At 34.6% G+C, this 18,925-nt stretch overlaps 1 non-coding gene across 1 annotated transcript; it reads left to right on the forward strand.

Annotated features, from left to right (window-relative positions):
- The first annotated feature begins 18,374 nt into the window (after window positions 1-18,374).
- TRNAR-CCG (transfer RNA arginine (anticodon CCG)) lies at window positions 18,375-18,447 on the forward strand. The gene has a single exon. It is a non-coding gene; the product is annotated as a tRNA-Arg (tRNA).
- The last annotated feature ends 478 nt before the right edge of the window (window positions 18,448-18,925 follow it).

Below are 18,925 nucleotides of genomic sequence, written 5' to 3' on the forward strand. Positions count from 1 at the left end.
GCACGGAGCTCATCAAGCATGTCCACCAAAATTTGACCATGAGTCGCCTGAACAATCACGTCAGTCTCCAATGTATGACGAATGTCAAAGTCATCCGAAGTAGATGGTGGAGGAATAGCAGCAGCAGCAACAGTAGCACCTACAGGATAGCAGACTCCTTACCAGAAGTAAAACCTGTAGAAGAAGAAGGGGGTGCGGTACTAGAAGGCTCAACTCGAGGACGTTTAGAGCGCTCTCTCATCTGAGCAGCCCTCTGCCTAAGAAAAGTGGCACCTATGGGAGCAATAATGTGTACAGGCTCAGAAGCGGGGAAGTCATCTAAACCTAAAGACAACAAAATCCTATGAATGAAAACATGATTAAAAAGAGCATGAGCGGTAGAGGAACTCCTATAAACTTCGTTCAAAGAACAAAGAAACAAATAAGGAAAACTAATAAGAGCATCCGTAACAAGAGTATACAAAAATGCACATCGCTCCAAAGGGATGGTGTGCAGATGAAAGATAGGTCACAAGAAATGACACGCTATCCTAAAAATAAGATAGGTAGACTCAGTGTGCTCAGTAGAAGTGATTCGAGGATCAGAACCCCACCGGATAGAAGAACCAGTGATGTATGACATGATGTCGTCTAGGGGAGGAGACTCATCATACGGGTAAACAGGATGCTAGATCAAAAGTACCCCAAGAGCATCAGCCACAACATTAGGAGTAATGGTGAACTCTACACCTCGTATCCAACTTTTTACCAAAGTGTTGGAATCAGAGATGTGGATAGAGAGATTCGAGTAGAACTCTCTGATCAGGGTTGCTGGAGGAGGATAATCAATATCCAAAAGTGGCAACCAGCCCCGATGCTCAAATTTTGCCCTAATGGCAGGATCTAGCTCATCTAACAAAACCTTACGCTCAGCCCAAATCTTTCTCTTAAGGTTAAGTGTCTCATAAAGCTCTCGGCTTTTCTCACTCGGAAACAAAGTGCCCATAGAGGAAGGAGCAGAAGAAGAGGAGGGTGTCCTATGAGCTTTAGTCTTCCTAGGCATGGTGCTAGGGTAAGGACAGAGACACAAGAGAAAGAACAAAACAAAATACAAGGGCAAACTGCAAGTTAGCACAACAAAAACATAAAAAAAATCTATATGATGCATGAACAGATAAATGTCATGATGCATGTTCTAATGCAGTGACAACAAATTCAATTTTAAGTTTAGAATCACAAAATTGGCTTGAGCAAAGAGTTTATAACAAAAACTCCAAAATTTTGAAAAACCACTTGTAGAATTTTTACTAAATTGACCAATTAATCATCACACAAGTTAGATAACAGCTTATAATGATCAAATGCATCAAACCAATAAGCCAATTTCATCAATTAAACTCAATTTGAACAAAATCTCCAATTCGGATAAATACAGGCCCTAGAATTTTCAATTCCTCACAAAACACCAAATTGATCAAATTAAACACCATAGATCATGATTATAACATTGTATGACAAAAACCCATTGATCAATTTCAGAAAATATGGCTTGAATCATCAAAAACCCCAAAATATGCATAGGTTCGAAAATCACCCTTAAATGCATGAATTTATGCATGAAACATGAAATAAAATGCAAAAGAAAGGGTAAAAAGGTCTTACCGGCCTTGGGAGAGGAAAAACTTGCAAAAAGATAGGAGGAAAATGACAAAAATCTTGATTGGAGCCTTGACTGAATCATATAGAGAGAGAAAAATTCAAAAACTTTTGAAAAGTGAGTTTGACACGTGAAAATCAGTCTTTTAAAAAAAATTCTCTATACGATTTTCGATCGATCGAAAAACATATTCGATTAGTCAAAAATGCTTCGATTGATCCAACACCAATCGAAATAGACAGAGGCTGACCAAAATTTTTAATCGCAATTTTGATCGATCTAAAAACAGGTTCGACTGGTCGAAATTTTAGAAAAATCAGTTTTTAAAAATATAGAGCAAATTGAAGCAGAAACTCCTCAACGCATTTAATTTTATGAATAAAATGCATGAGTATGAGATGAAATGCTTTTTAAAAACACATGTTTTGAACCCAGTTTTCCCAAAATTAAGATTTTCAAACAATCTCCTTGAATTCTCAAGCATTAAATCTATTTTGTATAAAACTCAAGGCATTTTCAAACTTGGTTGGTCAGACCAAAAACAAACACAATAACATGTACAAAGTTTAGCAAAGTGTAACTTGTGTAGTGTGTGCAACTAGCAAAAACTTGAGATACATATGAGGTGATATGTAAGTAGAAGTCAAACACAAAGTCTACAAAATTCATCACAAAGAATTTGAAAGAGACTATCACCTAAAGAGTTACATCATATAACTCTCACATCTCCTAGATCATAAGCTTGCAATCATGTAACTTTCTTGATTTTACCTCATATTGTACACACAAATTTTAATTGTTTAAAAACTTATTAAAAATAGCCGGGATAATGTACACACCAATTTTATTTATTTGATTTAGCATTAAGTCCAATAATGTACACACCAATTTTAAGCATTTAAATTGAGGCTACACCTTATGTTCTTTTTGTGCATGTGCTACACTTTCTCGAACACAAAATCTTACTATATGCACTAAGGTGTTCATGATTGGCCAGTGAACAGTGGTGAGATGGTTATTCATGTCTTTCTCAAAAGGTTCAAGTTCGACAGTCAAAGACATGTGACTTCAAGATCAAGACAAAGTGATCAAAAACTACAAACATCTTCCCACACAACATGCACTACAAAGCTTTAACTAGTAAAGTGCAGGAAATAAGCCCATCCAAGCTAAACAAGGTACATAGACATGTTGTGTGAAAATAAATTGACTAACCTTGTTTTCAAAACCAAGAAAATAAATGCAAAACACAATTTTCTTCCCCCTTTAAAAAAAAAAAAAAAAAAAAAACCTAGAATGAAATGCATGAATGTAATGCAATGCAAATCCTAGAGACAAAGAAACAAAAACAATGGTCACAATGAGTAGAGCAACGAAGCACAAGGACTATGTCAGAAAGACTCAATTAGATTGAACTTTTTGCATCCAAAACTTTTTAGATGCACCTCGAGCATTTGAGTTCTTATTCACAAGGGAATGATTTCCAACTCCAGGATTGGAATAAAGGTTTAGAGCCTTTACCAATTCACTAATGAGTACCATAGGATCTTGTGCTTGAGGCACATGTACTTTTGGTTTGTTTGCTCTCTTAGTAGCTTGTAGCTTGTAACAGTTTGGACGAATGTGCCCAGACTTTCCACAAACATGACAAACCCATGCAGGCTTATCATGTGACTTATCCTTAGAAAGAGTAGACTTCTTAGGTTTAGACTCTTTCAGATCAACCCTACTCTTCTTAGGAGGTGAAACTTCCATGGGTTTGACAACCTTACACACAGGGGGTTTGACAACCTCACTCACAGGGGGTTCAGAAGAAGATGAAGGAACAAAGATTGTGGAAATGGGTGCAGACACATTGATGCTTTTTACAAAACCTAAACCAGTTTTGTCGGAAGGAGACTTTTAAACACTCAACATCTGATCAAGTTTGGAACTAGCAGACCTATTAGTTTGTTCTCTAGCAACAGATAGTTCATTTTTCAAAGATTTAACTTTATTGAGCAAAAGCATGTTCTTAGTCTTCATATTATTCAAAAGTTCAGTAGCATTAAACAAATTCACAAGCAAATTTTTCTTATCAAGCTCAAGAGATGCAATTTTCTTTAAGCCTAATTCAACACTCATGGCATCCTTTGTAGCAACTTTGCAAAGTTTATTGTAGGCTTCTTGAAGATCTGCATCCTCAGAGAGTTCCCCATCAGAAGGGTTCTCTTCAACAGTCACACTTTCATTGACCACAGCAGTAGTAGTGAAAACAATGAAGTTTCTATCCTCATCACAACCAGACTTATCATCAGAAACTTCATTATCACTAAGGGTTACAACCATAACCTTACCCTTAGACCTCAAGAATGTTGGACATTCAGATTTCATGTGACCATACCCTTGATATCCAAAACATTGAGGACCCATAGAATTATTAGAAGACTGACCTATTTTTTCTCTAGGTTTTTCAATTTTGTTAACCTTAGTGGGATCATTCTTTCTAAAGTTTCTAGGTTTATCAGTGTTTTTACCTCTTGCCCTTCTGTTGCTATATCTAAGGAAATTCCTAAAGTTCTTGGCAAGGTAAGCAATCTCTGTAGCAGAGAGCTCATCATCAAATCCACCAACATCAACATCATGAACAGACTTAAGAGCCATTGATTTGAATTTGCTAGTTTTGGGTAGGTCCAACTCATAGGACTAAAGAGATCCTACAAGTTCATCAACATGGATGGAGTCCACATCCTTGCTCTCAGTGATGACAGTCACTTTGGGTCTAAAATCTTCAGTTAAAGATCTAAGAATCTTCCTAACAATTTTAGGTTGATCATAGATTTCACCCAAGTTGTATGCAGAATTAACAATATCATTAAGTTTAGCATAGAATTCATCAAAAAATTCATCATCAGACATCCTAATGCTTTCAAATCTAGTTGTTAATTGTTGCAACTTATTGATCTTAACTGCCTTTGTGCCTTCATGCACAGTCTGGAGGATATTCCAAGCAGTGTGAGCAGCCTCAACATTAGAGATTCTCTTAAATTCCTCCATAGAAACAGCATTAAAGATAGCATTCATAACTTTGTTATTAAAGGCGGCTGCTTCTTTCTGAGAAGTTTGCCAATCACTCATAGGAGTAGTGGGCTTCTCCCATTCGTATTCAACAGAGTTCCAGACTCTCTCATCAATGGATTTCAGGAATGCTTTCATCCTGACTTTCCAGTAAGTATAATTATTCCCATCAAAGTGAGGAGGAATAACAAGAGAGTGTCTGTATTCCATGACAACTAGGGTCAAGGATCAGCTCAGAGATCAAAAGATCTACACACAAGAGCTACCCGTTCTGATACCACTTGTACGGTTTTTAGACCCTTTAAAACACAATTGGATTAACCTAGTCAACAAGACAAGTTATTACTTAGTCTAAATTTTAGATCTAGGTTAACATAATCATATAATCATATCAATGTAAAGCAACAGAAATATAAAGAACACAATGATATGATGACCTAGGAAAACCAAACCGGTAAAAAACCTGGGGAGGATTTGACCTAGCTATCCTCAAGGTAAAACTGAATCCACTATGAAAGAATCGAAGTTTGTACAATAGCGACTTAGACCACTAACATCCTATTGCTACCCACTAGTAGAAAACTTACTGACACAACCACGTGCAAGCTCCGAGATCACGAACTCCTTCTTTCTTGGATTCTCTAGCAAGTACAAGCACTCCCGCTTGTGTATCTTTAAGCTCTTATGGCAGCAACTGAATGATCATCAAGCTCTTGAAGAAATCTCCTTCTTGATAATCCTAAGCTTGTGTGAAGGCAATCACCTCTTAGATCTCATAAGAGATTCACACAAACAGCAATATGAGCGATCACAAAAACGTGGCTAGGGTTTGCCTTTTATACCTAATGCAAAACATAAAACCCTACATGTCATATGGGCTTAGGGCTGAGTTGGAAATTCTGCAAAAAAAAAAAAAAAAACAATCTGCACGACGTTCGATCGGTCGAGTCTAATTCTCGATCGATCGAGCCAAGAAGATTTACACAGTAACTTTTGTAGTTAACTCGATTCCAACTTTACATAAATGACATACTTTGTGCAAGTCTAAAACAAGACTAAACACCTATTTTGATCATGGTTTGCCAATAATACAAATTAGAGTTCTAATACATTAGTTCCTAAGTACTTAGAACCTAACAGAAAGTTTCTTTTAGAAATTGACAAGGTTCCTAACAAGCTTAAAGACAATTGTAAAAGAAAAGATTTGCAGATAAAATGCTATGACAAAAATTGTGCTTGTCCAACAAAAAGGAGAGATCATTTCAAGAAGTATTCTTGGAAGAAAAAATACTATGCAAGTCGAAAGAAAAAAAAATCCTTTAGGCAGAAAAAATGGAAGTTTCTCAGAAAAAAGCAGTTTAAAGGAAAAACTTCAAAAGTGTGTTTTGTATGTAGAAGACCAGGTCACTTTGCAAAAAATTGTCCAAAAAAAGAGAAAGCAGCAAAACTTCTTAAACAAGCCCAGATCCATGCAGATGATACTCCCTTCTCAGATGTAGAATCACTCTTCTCACTAGATGATGATTACTCTTCCCAAGCTTTGGTAGTCATGGTCTATTCTACTTCTGAAGATGATTCAGACCCAGATAATGAAATTGATTCAAACCCAGAAATCCAAACCATTTACACATCCCAGCCTATTATAACCCCTCTAACTAGTCCCATACCCATAGCCCAAGTACATATCCTTCTTGACACTTATTCTAAACCCATTCCAGTAATAGCCTTATTTGATACAGGAGCAGCAACAACAATTCTCCATCCTAAGATTTTACCTGCAGATTTTTTATTACCCCATAATCAGATGTTCCGAGCAATAAATGGAGAAACATTTCTGATCACCCAGAAAAGTAAGCCTATCTTCATTAGAATCTTTCCAACCCTTACCATCAAACACCAAGTCCTTGGATCCTCTCTTACAGGTAGAGACCTTCTTATAGGGTTTGATCTCATTCATCAAATACCTAACCTCAGATGGTCTTCAAAAGGACTTTTGCATAAACAACATCTTCTCACCTGGACCCAAGTACCTCATTTATTCACAATGGACGCCTTTGACTCTTTGAGACTCCAGATTATCAATGACTGTTGTATAAATAGCCACTTTAAATTCCTCCTTAAAAATCCAAATCCTTTGTGGAAAAACCCAAATTTTTTCATACACCTATTCTTTAAAAAGAATGAAGATGTTAACCCTACATAAGCCAGTCATAGAGGAATAAATCCTGAACATTTAGCCTTTTCTAAGCAAGAATTATCTACTCTTCTTTCAGAAGGCCTCATTGAACCCACAACCTCTCCATGGCCTTGTGAAGTTTTCTATGTCAACAAGCATGCTGAGTAAGTTAGAGGAAAACTCAGATTGGTAATCAATTACCAGGCTCTTAATCATTTCCTTGTTGATGACAAAATTCCCTTTGCCAAACAAAAGTGCTCTCTTTCAGCATCTTTCAAATACTAAAGTATTCTCCAAGTTTTATCTTAAAGCAGGATTTTGACAATTAGGAATTCATCCAGAAGAGAGATACAAGGATAGTATTTTGCATCCCAAACCACCTTTATTAATGGACTGTTATGCCTTTTGGTCTCAAAAATGCTCCATCTCAATTCCAAAAGGCAATGGTAACGTTGTTCCAACCACTCTTGACCAATGCATTAATCTATGTAGATGACATTCTCTTATTCTCAAAAGATGCAGAATCCCATGAAAAGTTGCTTACTGAATTCTACAATTTAGTAAAAACCCAAGGGATAATGCTTTCATAAAAGAAAATGGTCATAGGAGCATCTTCTATAGACTTTTTGGGAGTAAACATTTCAGATGGAAAGTATACTTTGTAGCCCCACATAGCAGTCTCTCTTGATGAATTTCCAGATAAGCTCACAAATACCAAACAGATATAACAATTTCTTGGAATTGTTAATTACATGTCAGATTCCATCCCAAAAATCTCCAGATGCAGGTATTGTTTAGCTCAATTGCTGAAGAAATCTCCTCTAGAATGGAATTCTGTTCATACAGAAGCAATCCAACAATTGAAAAAATTAGCCGAAAAGCTTCCCCCTTTACAAATTCCAGGACCAGGCAAACGGATTTTGTAGACAAATGCAAGTGATGAGTACTGGGCAGCAACTTTCTTTGAAGAGATTGATGGCAAGAGAAGTATTTATGATTATAAAAGCGGTGCATTCAAACCCTCAAAAGTTCATTACCATTCCACTTTGAAAGAAATCTTGGCAGTTAAACATGGGATTGAAAAATTCAAGTTTCATCTTCTTGGGCATAATTTTCTAGTAGAGATGGACATGTCCTCCTTTCCCAAAATGCTCCAATTCAAAAGGAAAATGCTTTCACATCCTCAATTACTCATATGGTCAAATTAGTTTGCACAATGGTCTTTTCAAGTCAAGCATATCAAAGGAAAAGATAACCTTATTAGTGACTACCTTTCTAGAAAACCTCTAGTCCTTAACACCACAATTATTCCTCCACCTTTGTGTGTATATCCAATTACAGATCCATCCTCATCTTCAGGCCCTTCCTCTGCAGCCCCTAATGATGTCCTTAATATGATAGAAACCCTTCCCCCAGAGATAAAAGACCAAATAAAGATCTTGACCCTAGAAGCCCGATCTAAAAGAATCATTAGAATCCTCCATAATTACCTCAAAGATCATCAAAGACACTTTCTTGCTATCTTCCCTGATATAGACCAACCATGGAAAACCCCTTTTGCCTTTTAGATAACCAATTGGACAGTTGTACATTATCTCTACATGTGGTATTTACTCAATGAGTATTACCTGTGTCTTCATTTTGAGCCAGAGTTTTATAGATATATTTTCCCACGTGGAAATAAATATTTTCACAAATTCTGGTTTGAAATTTTGAAAAATGATGCTCATGATGGTGAATGGATAAAGTATCCCAAAACAGATCATCCAAGATTTGGAAACAAGATCACTTCGGCATGTTTAGTTGCTAAACTTAATTCTAAAAATGATGTTTGTACAGAAGGATTCTTCCACCCGACAGATATGCATTGGGTCACTAATTCAGATGGCACCCTCCACACACATATGGATGTTTCTTGGGTATCTTGTTACCATGCTCTCACAATGGCAGAATCCCTTAATAAGGGTTTATCTGAAATAGTACCAGCTGATCCAGATGTTTGTAGACAATAGTGGCCACATGAAGACCATTGGGAAATGCCCAATCCTCTTTTTGGATATGATGACCTTTACTACCATAACCATGATCCAGATGTCGATGCTGAAATTGATGAAGAATGGTTCCAAAGAAGAGATGGATGGGACTAGACATCTCTAACACTTAAAAAAAAAAAAAGTCCCAAAAACATCTTCTAACGTACCACCCTTATCTTTTGTAGTCAGAGATATTTACTCCTTCGTCAAAATCATATCCGAATGAAGATCACCACATCCCAAGCCCCCTGACTCAGTTTGACATTTGTTAACCCAATGACATTATTGGACAACTAGGACCCCTACTCCCTTGGACATTTGTCAAGAAGGAGCCAGCCCCTACCGTCTGCTGTAGAAACTTCTTATGCTCTGAATGTAAATTATTTCTGTAAGTTATTGCCTATAAATAGGCCTCTTTTGGAATGGGCAGAGTGAAGAAAGCCCTTGTAAGATGTCTTTCATTGTCTCTTATGTCTGATGTAAATAAGCTGTTGAATCTAATAATATCTTTAAGCTTGTTGTATCTTGTTCTGTGTTCTAATCCCTATGTTCATGTTATCTTTTATACGTTCTTAACAATATACATCATTAACTAGTTTCCATAATCTTCTTACACCCTCTTTTCTCTTATTCTCTTGTATCCTCTATTAGTTGGTACAAAGCCCTGTGACCAGTTTCTCCCTCCATCATGGCCAGTTCATCTTCAGCAGTTACTGATACCACTAAACCCACCTTTGATCTCTCTCTTCGTACATCCACTACAAATAGGTTAGATTATTTGTATGAAATCTCCCATGTACCTGAGGATAGTAAGATTCCTATTACTGATTTCCCTATTGTAAATCCCTACACCATGTTTGATAAACCTCAAACTTCTTTCAAAATATCCATTAAAAAGTTTTGAGGTCCTTTTCATCCTTCTACTGTAAAAGAATATGTTCAGGCCTCCAAGTTTGATCAGTTTAATATTCTAGCATGTGAGAATGAAAACTTTATCACCTTGCTTTTCCTAGAGAATTTGTAATTCCATGGCAAAAATAAGGGTACACACACCTTCATTTTGGTGTAGTAAGGTTGGCATTAACCTTCCACGGAAGAAAGGGACTCCCTGTAGTCTCTAGAATTTCACTCCTTGATTTTAGATTCCTAGAATATCAAAATGCAGTCCTAGGAACTGTTTAGACCCCTTTAAATGTGGGAATAGTTTTTGTTATAGTTTTCCCCAACTTCAATATGTCTCTCAAAGATCCTTACCTTTGTGATGCTCTCAAAGTACAAGTCCAAATTTCAGTGGCTTCTCAAGTGCAAGACACCTTTGCTGCCACACTTCATTACCAGCTAGCCAATAGACCTCAAAATCATGCTTTTGACATGGCAGTTCCAGACATAGCTCAATCCAATAATGCTCTATTGATCCAAGTTGGTCCAGGAATGACACCCATGTGTACATTTGTTCCAAGACAACTCAATAGAGACCAGATGACTTTTCTCTTTCCAGAATCATGGATTATGAAATATGAGATGCTTCATCAGACGACTAAGCCAATATAGTCTAATAATCCTTTCTTTATCAGGAAAGCAAATGGTGAAGTTGAGACTAGGTTCTTGGCAACTACACCAGAGAAGAAAGAGGTAACAGTCTTTCCTACTCAAATTGTATTGCTCCAGCCAGTGTCATATGTTGGTGAAAAAGGCCTTAAAATCAAGACATTTCAAGATGATGGAAAGCCTTGCTATGAAGGAAAATCACCTTCTGGTTACATATGGTGGGATATTTGTGATTGTGCTGATTGTCGAGAAGAAGAAGCTTTTGAAGAAGATCATTCAAGAAGAAAGAAAAAATCTTCTCAGCAAATACTCCAAGGAAGGTATGAAGTAAGAGATCCAGAAGTTGACCTCCTTGGAGAACCCTCTGGAAAATTTGATTATTATATTCTCTATCGTAGAACCAGAAAGCAAAAACTTTCCTTTCCATCTCCATGCAAAGAAAATCATGATTAAAACTAGAAACCTCCATTAATCCCATACTACCAGAAAGTTCTTCCCCAAATACCAAAATGTCAACCCCTTCCTACCAGTCAAACCCATATACAAAAACCTTTACCTTGTTACATGTTTGACCAGGCCTCAACTTCTTATTCACAGAATTTTTCTCCATTAGAGAGTTTTGATCATCCCCAAAGCAACACCAAAAATGTTTGGAAAATCAAAAATCCTATTGGAACTAATCCAGATGGAATCGCAAGACAGGTTTCTTCAGCTGAAGCAGCTTTAAATTGGCAGGCAGAAAATGCTATGGCAGAAAACCAAGTCCTTTCAAAGATCCTTAATAACCAACAAAAGATGGTAGAAGCAGTTACTCATACCTTCTCGTCCTCAAATTCCCTTATTAAAGACTTGAAGAAGAAAATCCAGTTAATTAAACAAGAATTGGCAACTATTGCTTCCACAGTCAAAGACCTGTCTGTTTCTTTCCCTCTCATTGGGCAAAAAGAAAAGGAAAGAAAACAAATGTTAACACAACTTCAGTTTATGGAAGAATCATAGCAGAAGGCCACTCAAACTTTCCCGATGCAAGTTTATATGCCCTACCAACCTCGCCAATCACTATATAAAGACTTGTCCATGCCTTTAAACTCACCGTTCACACCAAGTTCTCCCTACCAAAACCTTCAACCATTAGCCATGACACATCCTGATCATAACCCTTTTAAACCAAGTGGAATCTCCTTGGCACAACATATTCAGCACCACTTCAATTAGAACCTCAAACCAGATCACAGAATGAACATTCTCTTAAGCAGAAGGACAAAGAACCATTATACCAACCCCCGGATCCAACTGTTGGTGCTTGTTCAAGACCTCCATATATGAGCATGTTGGCAATAGATCCCGACCCTCCAAACCCAATTTCATCATTTCTCAAAACCCTTACCCTTGAAGACCCAAAGGAACCTTTTGTGCTTCCAGTAATTAATGACACAGATCTAGATTTGTCTGATCATGATCTAGAAGGAGTATTATTGGTAGAACCAAAAGTAAAAGAAGATGATGTCCAATTGAATATTACTTTTTGGCATGTTGAGTGCAACTAGCTTTTGAAGAAAACAATTGGATGGCAAGGAAGAAAAAGAAAATTCAAGCCAATCAAGCAATCTTATCTCGTTGGGAAGATATTTAGGGTCTCCACAAATTATATTATGAACTTTCAAATATTTGAGATTTTTCATCTTTTCAAGATCCAATTACATGATTCTTGGTTGTGGTAAGCACAATGTTATGCCACGAATTTCATCAGATCTCTAATTGGATAAAGAATTGTGTGAATCACATTACACAATGTAATTCACGATGGTTAAATTTTAAACAGTACACATATTAATAAACTTACATATTCTTCAATATTAGAAAGAACAAAAATATTAATAAAATGAGAAAAAAAAAATCATTACATCTACCTCATGTAAAACAAGGAAATAGTAAATTAAAATGACCTATACCGCATCTCAGGTTAGTACTTTAGGAGCATCCTCATTGGGAACTATTGATTCTTGTCGAGCAATTTCCAAACTCATTTGTTGTATCAAGTCATGCATTGTTGATATGCCATTTTCACCAACAACTATGAGACACTTATCAATAAGTTTTTCAATATCATAAAATGAGTCATAGAAATTGCAATTTTGTAATATATCCATAACAATATCCTTGTAGAATCCTTTGAGGAAACATGCAGTATCAAGAAAAATATCTTATTGAGTTTGGTCCAATCCAGTGTAGCTTACTTTGAGTACTTCTTGAATATTTGAATTAGGAATGTTTTTTTAATGCACTTTTCCAACAACGTATATTTCTCTCATACAAATCAAGCTAATGGAAGACCTTTGGCATAGCATATAAATTGGTCTACAAGTTTTGAATAATCTTCCTTAGGCTTGTTTCTTTTGAATGCAAGTTGACAAAAGAGTTCACGAGATTCATGTTCATCTGATTCCTTAACCTTGTAGTTGTAGTAGGTTAAATGTCAATCTTCTCGAAGAGCAACTAGCAACTTTTCCTCTCTTGCTGTTATAATGATTTTACTTCCAGAAGCAAACCAAATGCATTCTCCAAGCAAATTTTCTACCTACACTAAGTTTTTCACATCATCAAGAATTAAAAGAATCCTTTTGTGGCAAAGCATTTCCATTATCACATTGATTCTATTGCAATGAAAATTTCAAACTAATAATTTATTGTAATGAAATTATCATTGCAATAATTTAACATAAATTCTTTTGCAATTTATTGCAATAACAAACTCAAAATTGTAACGAATATATTATTGCAATAACTTGATATCAATTATTTTATAATCTCTTGCAATGACAAAATGAAATAATTATATATTACAACGAAAATATTATTGCAATAGTTTGATTCGAATTATTTTTGTCAATTATTTGAAATTTATTGCAATAAGACTCGTGAAGTAACAAATAGTCTATTACTATAAGATATTCAAAGCAGTAGATTGTTTATTGCAGCAATATATATATCAAATTTTTCATTATAATATTTGGAGTTTACTATAACAAAAGTTTTTGTTGTACAAATTTTTTTTTTCGAGAAACAATAATAATTATTAGAACACACACGAAAGTATATATACTAGTGTTTTAAACTGGTTTATAAGACATTAGGCCTTGTTTGGTAATGACGTTTAAACAACGAAAACTATTATTTAAACACCACAACACATATTTCCACAAGACTTAAACAATATTACTAGAAATCTCTTACCAAATGGTTACATAACCAGCGTACCACTATATTGAGGACAAATTTTTCACACCACATGGCTTTGTTTCATTGGCGACCTGCACCACGTCAACACTATCATGGATTTAGGGAAAATCTCTTTTAAAGCCCAAAAGAGCCCATATTTGCACAAAAAAGGTGTCAAAGCCCATGGTTCAAGCTCATAGTACATCATCTCATTTTTGGTTCACGATCCAAGCTCATGAGTCTCATTGGGGGAATTTTGGGAGTCGTGGTTTGGAGGGCAAGAAATATGTTCAGTAAAATTCCAGTGGTTCAAAGTTGATAAAGGTAAGCATGTTGCTTGGCATGTCTTCCCCAATTCCCTGAACTCTAACGGGTCAGTGTGCAATAGGTAGCGTTTGGCAAGCCTCTCATATCACATAACACTTGAAATGATAAAACTCCCCATGCTCTTTATATAAAAATTAATGTCCATCATATAATATAAGTTTTAAAATATAATTATATTATTAATTTCATATAAATCAATTCCAAGCACATGGCTAAATATATATTAGTATCTCATATCTAGCATTAGATGCTCTCTTTACTCTCTAAGATTTGGTTAAAATACAAAAAAAACCATAATTACATCTCTAAAACTTCATTAAATATCAACCAACTAGTCTATTACTTACCAAAATTATATATGGACTAAACATATAATTTTTCCAAGAGAGGAAACTTAGCCGAAATTGGAAATTGGAAATTGGATTTTGAGGTTTTGATAGGGTTTTGAGTTATGAAGGGTAAATGAGTAAATGGGAAATGACAATGAGAGAGAGTTATGGAGTGTGTTTAAAAAATAATTTATATAGTAATATTTAAAGAGAATAAATTCAGTTTGGATGTGGCATAAAGGGTACTTTTACGCCCTCCAATAATGATGTGCCACATCAGATTTTTGCAAATAAAAAACTAATCACTTCCACTCTAAATCAAACCCTCTTTATACAGAAAACCAAATCCCACACCACTTCTTCCTTAAATAGAGATGCTGCTGAGAGACTCCAGTTACGGCTATCAAACTTGGAGGACAACTAGTGATGGAGGAAGTGAGCCATGGAGGAGCCATTGGGAGCAGTGCTAACAACCCTTCAAACCCAATGTGGAAGCTGCCTAAGACACTATTTATCTCTCAATCCATAAGAATAGAAGTTATCAATCTTTCCATGGTGGAATTTCACCACCAATTACATGAAAAAAGTTGGGAAGAATGAAACCCACAAAACCAAATCTAAAAAAGCAATTCTAGTAGTAAGATTTTTTTTTAAATCTTTGATTTTTGAGTTGGCTTTTAATCTGGATTGGCAACTTAGGTGGTTGTTGAAGTGAGCTCATATGGGTTGGTGTTATGGTGCCATTTGGTTGTTGAAGTGGGCTCATATGAATCAGAGAGAAAGGGAACTAGTGAGAAAGACAATATTGTAGAACATGACGAAGAGAGAACTTTACACACATATTCATTTGGTGCGATGGTCACTCCTCAAGTGTAAGGGTACGTTTGATACACTGTAATAACTCCTGTAATGGAATAGTTATTCATGTGTAATATCAATTTGGTCATTTGGTTGCATCTTTCTTACATGGATTAGTTATTACATTGGAATAACTATTCTTCAAATTGAAGAATAGCTATTCCTCTTTAAAATAATTGTAATAGCTATTCCTTAGTGTATATAATAGGTTTTAAAATTAATATATTTTCAAAAATATAAAATTTCCTTAAACATCATCTTTTACAAGTTTTCCTCATGTAACAACCAAACTTATGAATAGTAATAGTTATTCCATTACAATGTCTTTTTTTCCCAGTAATAAAGATTACTATTCTTAATGTAATCTACATTCAGTGTACCAAACATATTCTAAGTGTTTGTGGGGTGTGGGAGACAAGGGCTGGGGTTCAAGTCTCCAAGAGAGAACTTTACACACATATACACATAGATTAGGCTAGAGTATAATTTCTATCTTCCATAAAAAAAATGATAAAAAGTAGAGTAGAATTTCTATCTTATATAAAAATAATAATAATAAAGAGTATTAGAAAGTTTTAACCTATGAGGTGCGCTCTTGATAATAATTTTTTATTATCAGACAAAGACACTAGTTGATTTTTGGTGTAGGCGGGTATTGAATCCCAAATCGCTTATTCAACCATTAGAGATTTTACCTGTTGAGTTAACTGGAACCCACCATAAATAAAAATAACATTGTTATTAATAAACAAAAGATTGCAATTAATCTTTTTAAATAAAGTTGATAAAGTTGTACTCTTTATCTTTTAAATTATATATATATATATATATATATATATATATATATATATATATATATATAATCGAAACCTCTAAAACTCTCACAATTTTCCACTTCAACACAATATTTAAATAAATTTATTTTTGTTTAGTTCAAATTTAACTAGGAGTGAAACTATCTCTCTAACAAGTCCAACTTAAACTTAAACTCAAACTCATCATTATCATTTTTTTTAAATAAAATTATTTTTGTTTAATCAAAACTTAACAAGAAGTGAAACTTTATCTCTTTAACAAATTCAACTTAAACTCAAATTCAAACATTGATAATCTATATAAAAACAAAAATTATGATAGGACTAAAAAAAAAAGACTAACGTTGAAAAAAAAAAAAAGACCCACATTGATAATCGTCAGTTTCCTTTTTGGGTTAAAGTTTCTACTAATTATTTTTTTTATATTGTACATGGCAGATAAAACATCTCTATTTTTTTTGGAGAAAAATTGAAAATGCAACCTATGTCTTTCAGCCTAGGGAACGATAAATTTTTATTTGGTATGTTATATATAAAAATTTGCTGAATTTGGTTTGGTTCTGAAGTAGAATTTGGGGATTCTATAAATTTTGAAGTTTTAAGTCCTGGGGTTTATGGTATTTGCGTCTCAGTAGGTTGATCTTAATTCTTTACCTTAAATGTTTTTTTTTTTTTTTAGATTCATGTGATTTTTTGTTTTCTTATTAAAAGCTATGATTTTTGGTTGATTAATTATTGTTTGGATTAATTTCAATTAATTATTTGTTTGGATTCAACATAAAAGATAATGAAATTAGGTATTATAATTTTGATATTGTTCCATGTTTTGAATTGTCTATACAGTTATTACTACAAGAAAATCATATTGCTACTCAAATTTGAAACTTGGTGTGTCTTCCTCATATCATAGTCTTTGTTTATATATTTGTAGTTTATATTAGTTTTGAGTGTATGTGTATATATATATATATATATATATATATATAACTATTGAGAGTTTTGCTTTATTAATTTAAGAATTGTAAATTATTTTGTAGGTTTTGGTAACTATGCACTTGCAACTCAATAATGTTCAATGTTAGACAGCACTTCTAAACTTTAGAAGTTAAATATTTCTTCATTTTTTTTTTCAAAAATACTAACTAGCAAAATGTCTATTTACTCATTATTGGATTCTTTTTTTTTCAGAGTTAATAACTTTTCTGTGCATCGCATGGGTTAGCGACTAGTATAATATGAAACTAGAAGACTTAAGAGAATCTAGAATATGTGTCAGTTTATAAGAGCATTACCATCAGGTATGCCAAATGCCAAATATTTGACATTTGACACACCAAACACCAAAAAACCTCTCATATGAAGTGTTCTAAATGCTAAAAGTTTTGGCATGAATGAATAGTACAGTTCTAAATATACAACTATACGGATAACAATGCTAAAACTTTTAATATTTATTTATTCTACTTTTCTCTCTCTTCTCTCACCGTGACCCTCTGATTACTCTCTCATCCTCTCCACCAATCCTCCCAATCAGACAAGATTAAGAACCCAATCCACACCAGCGTCTAATCAAACTTTGCCACCGTCTGATCTCTCCTCTGAATTCGCCACCGATTACTCCTTTAGCCTCACCAGCGCCGCTGCTGATCTCAGTCTCAACATCGCCATCGATCTCAGTCTCACCAGTGCCAAACCTCCTTTCCCTAAGTCCACTGATTCGCACAACCTACTTTCCTCAAGATCTAGATCGTGGTGGTTGTGGTGTGTGTGTGTGTGTGTGTGTTTTTTTTTTTTTAATTCTTTTAAATTTTAAATTAAATTTTTTTTTTTTGTGTGCAGGGGTTGATATTGGTTGTGGTGTTGCAGTGGGCTAATATTGGTTGTGATGTTTTTTTTTTTTTTTTTGTTGTTGTAGCAGTGGCTGATATTGGTGGTTGATTTTGTGGGGTGATTGTTGGTTGTGGGCTGTGGTGGGGTTTTAATTTATAGGATTTAAAAAAAAATTATTTTAATGTGTTGTATATATTATTTTAATACGTTGAAAAGAAGAATAGAATATTTGATGAATGGTGTATTATAAAGTGGTGTGTTAAAATAAAAAAAATAGATTTTTATGTGTGAAAATGGCATTTGGAATACAACAAATGACAATACTCTAAGAATTCATTGTTTACCTAAAAAGAGGCTCCAACTTATCATGGGGCAAAAGGGAAAAAAATTTTAAAAAATAAAAAAATAATAATAATAAGAAAGAGGTCGTACGGATGCTCACACAGATTAATGAAATGTCAATTAGCGCTCACGTGGGAGTTTTCATTATTATTTAACTCATTTATAGTTTATATAAAAAATATCTACCACAATTAAAACAAAAATGTTCGCGTGGCCTAATGGATAAGGCGCTCGCCTCCGGAGCGGGAGATTGTGGGTTCGAGTCCCACCGTGAACGCCTTTCCTCTACTTTTTACATTTTTCCAGTAACGGTCGTTAAGGCTTAAGCCACATTCATTATTTGATAAGTTTAATACAGTATCTTTTTTTCAGGACTTGAGGAAAGTGCTAACCATATTAAATCATATCTTAGAGTACTATTAAGGTTTACTTATATAGCTTAAAAATCGTGTAACATACACCCCAAAGCATTGATCGAGGCTGCTCATTTCTATTTTTAAGAGGTTATGTTTGCAAGACGTTCAAAATGTCATTTTTCAAGGCCAATTAGATGGAAGACTAGTGTACATGGTTCAGCTGCCAGGATTTCATGATCCTAATATACCCATTCATGTTTGTCTCTTGAAAAAATCTCTAAATAGGCTTAAAAAGTCGCAATGATTTTGGTACCACCACCTTACCTATTTCCTAATAAACCCACTAGCCACCTATTTTTCATCTAGATTTTAGTGAATCTCTAATTTCAGGTCTATCCA

Source organism: Castanea sativa, chromosome 3 (genome assembly GCF_040712315.1).
Source record: "Castanea sativa cultivar Marrone di Chiusa Pesio chromosome 3, ASM4071231v1".
NCBI classification, from domain to species: Eukaryota; Viridiplantae; Streptophyta; class Magnoliopsida; order Fagales; family Fagaceae; genus Castanea; species Castanea sativa.